The following is a 6,166-nucleotide window of genomic DNA, read 5'->3' on the forward strand; positions in this document are numbered from 1 at the left end:
TCCCAAGTCCCAGATTGGCCTGGGCTGGGGAGAAGTCTCTCTAAAGGGGTTCAGCCTATGAACTGTAGTTGTATTATATTATGTTTAAAGTTTTGTTCTTTTGGGTTTTTTGTTTGTGTTTTGGTAATAAATTTGTACTTGTTGGTTTAAACTGCTTGCAAGAATGGAGATTTGTCTTTATGGAGTACCCCAATCAAATTTAGTGATCCCAGATTTCTGGGCTGGGGCTCAAGCCACTGGTATAACTCACTGGGTACCCCAAAGGGACACTTGCCTGCCTATACACAAATGCCAGGAGCTTGGGGAATAAATAGGAGGAACTTGTCCTCCTGTTTAATACATATAATTACAATGTCATAAGGATAACGGAGACCTGATGGGACACCACCCATGACTCAGCCACAGGTATAGACAGCTATACCCTGTACAGGAGAGACTGAGTGGACAAAAGAGGCTGTGGTGTAGCTCTCTGTCAAGGAAAACTATGCATCCCTGCAAGCCTACATTGCTGCCCAGGGTCAATGACTGGAGACCCTCTGGGTTAAAATCTGTGGGGAACACGGCACAGAGGGCACAACGGTGGGAGTCTACTACAGACCTTCTGCTCAGGATCAAGAGCTTGACCAGGAGTTCGCCATGAAATTGGCTGAGGCCATGCGCTCCCGGTGCATGGTTGTCATGGGAGACTTCAACTACCCAGACATCTCATGGGAAGAGCGCTCAGCCAAATCCGAATGGTTGCAAAGCTTTCTCACGTGCATGGATGAGCTCTATCTGACTCAAGAAGTCTACAGGCCGATGAGAGGTAAAGCACTGCTTGACCTGGTACTGGCAATGGTGGATGACCTTATCAGTGACCTAACAATCGAAGGGAAGCTGGGTGACAGTGAACACAAGCTGATTACCTTCACCATCCACTGTAAAGCTGGCAAGCCAGTCAGCAATACAGAAGTCCTTGACTTCAGGAAAGCTGACTTTGACAAGCTCCAGAGGCTTGTCAGAGAGGCCCTAAGGGACCACAACCCAAAGGGGAGGGTAATTCAGAACGAGTGGTTGCTCCTCAAGGGAGCGATCCTGGATGCACAAGCAAAGTCTATCCCATCTCAGAGGAAAGGCAGCAAAAGGGGACAGCAGCTCCCTTGGCTCTCCAGGGAACTAGCACACCTCCTGCAGCTAAAAAGAAAGGCCTACAAAGGATGGAGGATGGGATCCAGCTCCAAGGAGGAATATTCCACACTGGTCCAGTCCTGCATGGAGTGAACCAGGAAAGCCAAGGCTGTGACTGAATTCCAACTAGCTACAAGTATCAAGACAATAAAAAGTCCTTTTTTAGATATGTTGGGAGCCAGAGGAAAAGCAAGGGCAACATTGGACTCCTGCTAAACCAGATGGGACAACTGACAACCGATGCCCAGGAAAAATCCAACTTGCTAAATGGGTACTTTGCATCGGTTTTTCACCAGTCCCAAGGGATGCCTCTGCCCATTATGGGATGGGAAGGCCTGGGTAAGGGAGATTCCTTACCTTCCATCAATGCTGACATTGTGAAGGAACACCTTGAGAGGCTGGATACCTTCAAGTCAGCCGGCCCTGACAGTTTACACCCCAGGATACTCAAGGAGCTGGTAAGCATCATAGCCCAGCCCCTGGCACGGATCTTTGAGAACTCTGGGTGCTCTGGTGAAGTGCCCAAAGACTGGATGAAGGCCAACGTGGTGCCTATCTTCAAGAAAGGGAGGAAAGTGGATCCGGCAAAGTACAGGCTCATCAGCCTGACCTCTACCCCAGGGAAGGTCTTAGAAAAGATTATCAAAGAGACCATTCTTAACAGACAAGCTGACGGCAACATCCTGAGGGATAGATAGCACGGATGTGTTGTGGGTAGGTCTTGCTTGACCAATCTTATTTCCTTCTACGACCAGGTGACCTATCACCTGGACAAGGGAGAAGAGATTGATCTTGTATATCTTGACTTTAAAGAAGTCTTTGATCTAGTATCCCATGATCACCTCTTAGCAAAACTGGCCAACCGTGGCCTCAGCTTCACCACGATCTGCTGGCTGGGGAATTAGCTCCATGGTCAGACCCAGAGGGTGGTGGTTGATCGAAGTCAATCGTTGGGGTGTGCTGTGACCAGTGAGGTCCCCCAAGGCTCTGTCCTTGGACCTATATTATTATACATATTCATTAATGATGTGGACATTGGTATCAGAAGCGGACTGGCTATGTTCGCCGAAGACACCAAAGTTTGGGGTAAAGCATCCACACCTGAGGACAGGAAGGTGATCCAGGACGACCTCAACAGGCTCAGGAAATTGGCAGATGAGAACCTGATGGTGTTTAACACCAAAAAATGCAAGGTTCTCCACCTTGGGAAGAAAAACCCGCAGCATGTTTATAGGCTTGGCAGTGCTATGCTGGCTAGCACTACGGGTGAAAAGGACTTGGGGGTCATGATTGATGAACATGAGCCATCAACATGATGCTGCAGCTAGTAAAGTGAGCAAAATGCTGGCTTGCATCCCTGGATGCTTCTCTAGCAAATCCCAGGATGTCATCCTCCCGCTCTACTCAGCCTTGGTGAGGCCGCAGCTGAAGTACTGTGTCCAGTTTTGGGCTCCACAATTCAAAAAGGATTGAGAAAGTCCAGAGAAGAGCCACACGTATGATCATAGGGCAGGAAAACAGACCTTATAATGAGAGGCTGAGAGCCATGGGACTCTTCAGCCTGGAAAAGCATAGGCTCAGGGGTGATCTGGTGGCTGCCTATAAGGGGTGTACATCAAAATCTGGAGGAATGCCTGTTCACCAGAGTGCCCCAAGGGATGACAAGGTCAAATGGTCACAAACTCCTCCAAGACCGTTTCAGGCTGGACATAAGAAAGAACTTCTTTACTGTCCAAGTCCCCTAGGCCTGGAACAGACTTCCACCATAGCTGGTGCAAGCACCTACTCTGGACTCCTTTAAGAGTCAATTGAATGTTTATCTTGCTGGGATCTTGTGACCTCAGCTGACTTCCTGCCCCTGGGGCAGAGGGCTGGACTTAAAGATCTTCTGAGGTCCCTTCCAGCCCTAATGTCTATGAAATCTATCCTCAGCTTCTTAGTATCATGGTTTCACAGAAAGCTTATAGCCATTAAAAGATGAATCACCTTTAACATCCACATCTCAAGTGGGGTTGAAGCAAACGTCTGATTTGCCTTAATTTAACAGGCAAATGCTGGCTGCTGCCTCTCTTTAGCAAGAAAAATCTTCAGGGTAATAACAGGTTCCAGGTTTTGTCTTCCCATATGATCCTGTACCCAAACAAACAATACATTTATTCGAGATTGCAGCCTTTGTTTTGTTACTTCTATTGCTTGGGGGGAAAACAAATGACAACTTAAAATATTTGCCCCTAGAAAAGGGAACAAATTTAACAGGTCACAAAAAAGAGAAAAATCTTCCACATCACCCTCTAAGCATCTAACTTCCTCTCCTGCAGCAACTGATGACCACCTTTTCCCAATTCAAATCCTCCTTAAAAATAAGACTTAAAAAGACCATAAAGAACAAAGTTTCCCCACCAAGACTTTAAAAAGTTTGCATATCATTTGGTACCCCGCAGCATATTTTGTATTTGAACTGCATTGTCCACCTACTTTAAATTATCAGGTCATCTGTCAGGTCACCAACTATCAGATGTTGTCTTCTGTCTTGCACAATGTCTATTGCATTGAGAGTATTCAGTCAGTTAATAATAATAATCAAGACTTCAACACATAACCTGGAGTTTTTAAGAATCGTGATTCCCAAATTCTGACATAAGCCCAATTGAAAGGAAACGCTTTAGAATACTATGCAAGTTTATTTTCACCTTCCCTAGACTTCCTAGTGCCAACTTTGCCCTCATGGAAGCAGCATAGCAGCAAGTTTCCCTGATGACTAATTAAGGAGAGATCCTTCACCTACCTGTCTCAAGACGTTCCCTCTCAGTGAGGTCTTGATACCCAGTAGTTCTCTGCCCACATTCATTTCCTGGACAAAGCATTCCTATCATCTCCACTTCTCTGCTTGAGTACAACCAGGATTCTCCAAATATGAACACTGAACACTCTGGCAACAGGGTTTTTGGATAATCAAGCAAGTTTCCATGTAATTAATAGATGGTAGAGCACGTGGTACAACTCAGTTTGTCAGCAGGCCCAGAGGAGCCAGAAGCAGTTAGGAGTAACAAGCCATGTACATTTAAAAGCAGTTTCAGGCAGCCATTTCACAGGCCTCTTCCATGTGAGCATGAAGGAAGCAAGGATCATAAGTACTAATCTATTAAAAACATGTCACAGAGCTACTTAGCAAGTAGCTCTGAACCCATCAGCAAGATCTGCTACCCAGCAGGAGCACGGAGGTGAAGGGAGTCAGAATGATCTGCTCCTCTGGATGGTTAGTTCAATAAGTCCCCCACCTGGTGTTTTCACTAATGAGCAGCTGCCATCAGGATCTCAACCACTCCCCCTTTCCTGTGGTTTCCTCCACAGGCTGAAGCAGCAACTCAAGGGGCAGAGGAACCAGGAGCAACAGGTTCCTTTCAAAGTAACCTCTTCACCCTTGATGACATATTCTCTTTTTTCCCTGGGACATTTCATAGATTCATAGTTTCTAGGGTCAGAAGTAATTGAGAGCATTCAACACCTTACAAGATTGAACTCATAAGCCCAAATCCTCCAACTAAATATGTGAAAGTGTAGACATCTCTCCACTGAAGGAGAGATCCTAGAACACAGACTTTTCAGGGAAGGTAACACATTTTATTCTGTGCATGTGACCCCATAACCCATATTCCTAGGACTCCAGTGGCTTCAGGAGAAAGCTTGCGAAGCACTGTGTAGTTTATAGAATCAAGTAGAGTAGATTCTTCTTCCATTTCTTCATGCATTGGGCCAAATACTTCAGTACTTACTCAGAGCCTGATTCTTATGACCCTACTCAAGTAATACTTCCAACAAAGTTAGAGTTTTCCCCCAAGGAACATCCCATTAAAGCAAGTTTATGAAGGGGAGAAACCTATGTAAATGCAGGCAAAAATAGTCCCTACAGGAACCCAAACAATCTGTCCTCAAACCAAAAACCTTCTGAAGCAATTCTGCCAACATGGAATGACTATATGGCAAACAATTAGAACTGGAGCTGAAAACAAGCCATTCTTCATGACCTCATCCTCTCTCCTCACCAGGATCTTCCATATCAAACCATTTTTTGCCATAATACTTCAGTAGATTCCAGTCCATCTTCTGCTTTTTAGAGACTCAATTTCCTTCAGCTTCTTAGTCTCCTGTATGTTTGGCTAACAGAAACTTCTATCTTCACCAGCACCTGTTTGCTGCCACTTCCAGAAGGATTTTAATCTCCCAGAAATCAGTGAAGGTTTTTCAAGCTTTTCCATTAGGCTAATCATCCTTGTACCTCAGGATCTCACAGACAGTCAATAATCTCTCTTAAACATATAACTGTGGAAAATATTGTTATTTCTATTTTACAGGAAGGGTGCACAACCTGAATGGATTATAAGCCAGCTGCAGCACTTCTGAAGGGAGAAACTAGATCTCCCCAGTTCCACTCCTGCATTTTAACAAGACCATCCTCTTTTCTTTGCACTCCTGACTTTTATAGCCTTGCACTCAACCCTCTCTAGTCAGAATGCTGAAGCATCCTTCCCGTAGAATGTTAAAAGTGCTTATGATTTGTGTGACAGTTGTGCTTGAATGTCTCACCTGATATCAGGGCCCTATCATGGTTGGCACAGCATAAACACTTTGTGAAGGACAGGCCCTGACCTAAGGGGCTTGCAATCAGGGCTGGTCCAAGAATAATTGGCACCCTAGGCAAACCGTGTACCTTGGCGCCCCCACCACTCCAATATAGAGGAAAATAAGAAGTCTAGAATGAACTTTTACATGTACTTATTTGATATTGAAAATGAACAATAAAACAATAAAACAAAAAAATCAGAGACACATCCCCCGAGTGGGCATGTGCGTTTTCCCCAGGAATAAAAAGTGTATTTCCCTGGGAACAATGTGTGCCACTGCTACTTGTCTCCTGGAAGTGCCTGTGCCATGTGTGCTGTGGCATGCAGCACATTGCCCTGGGTGGGGTGGGGTGGGGTGGGGGGTTGCAGACTGAACA

General features: G+C 45.4%; 1 protein-coding gene across 2 annotated transcripts in view; it reads right to left on the reverse strand.

Annotated features, from left to right (window-relative positions):
- SPAG6 (sperm associated antigen 6) overlaps positions 1-6,166 on the reverse strand; it is a 69,807-nt gene that overhangs the window by 51,785 nt on the left and 11,856 nt on the right. Inside the window, exon 2 of one of the 2 annotated variants that reach the window (XM_019508306.1) lies at positions 3,643-3,708. The exons of the other annotated variant lie outside the window; for it this stretch is intronic. The gene's annotated coding sequence lies outside the window, so the exon portion shown is untranslated. The remainder of the gene's footprint in view (positions 1-3,642; positions 3,709-6,166) is intronic. 2 annotated transcript variants of the gene reach the window in all.

Source organism: Gavialis gangeticus, unplaced genomic scaffold (assembly GCF_001723915.1).
Source record: "Gavialis gangeticus isolate Ggan-Ray unplaced genomic scaffold, GavGan_comp1, whole genome shotgun sequence".
NCBI lineage: Eukaryota > Metazoa > Chordata > Crocodylia > Gavialidae > Gavialis > Gavialis gangeticus.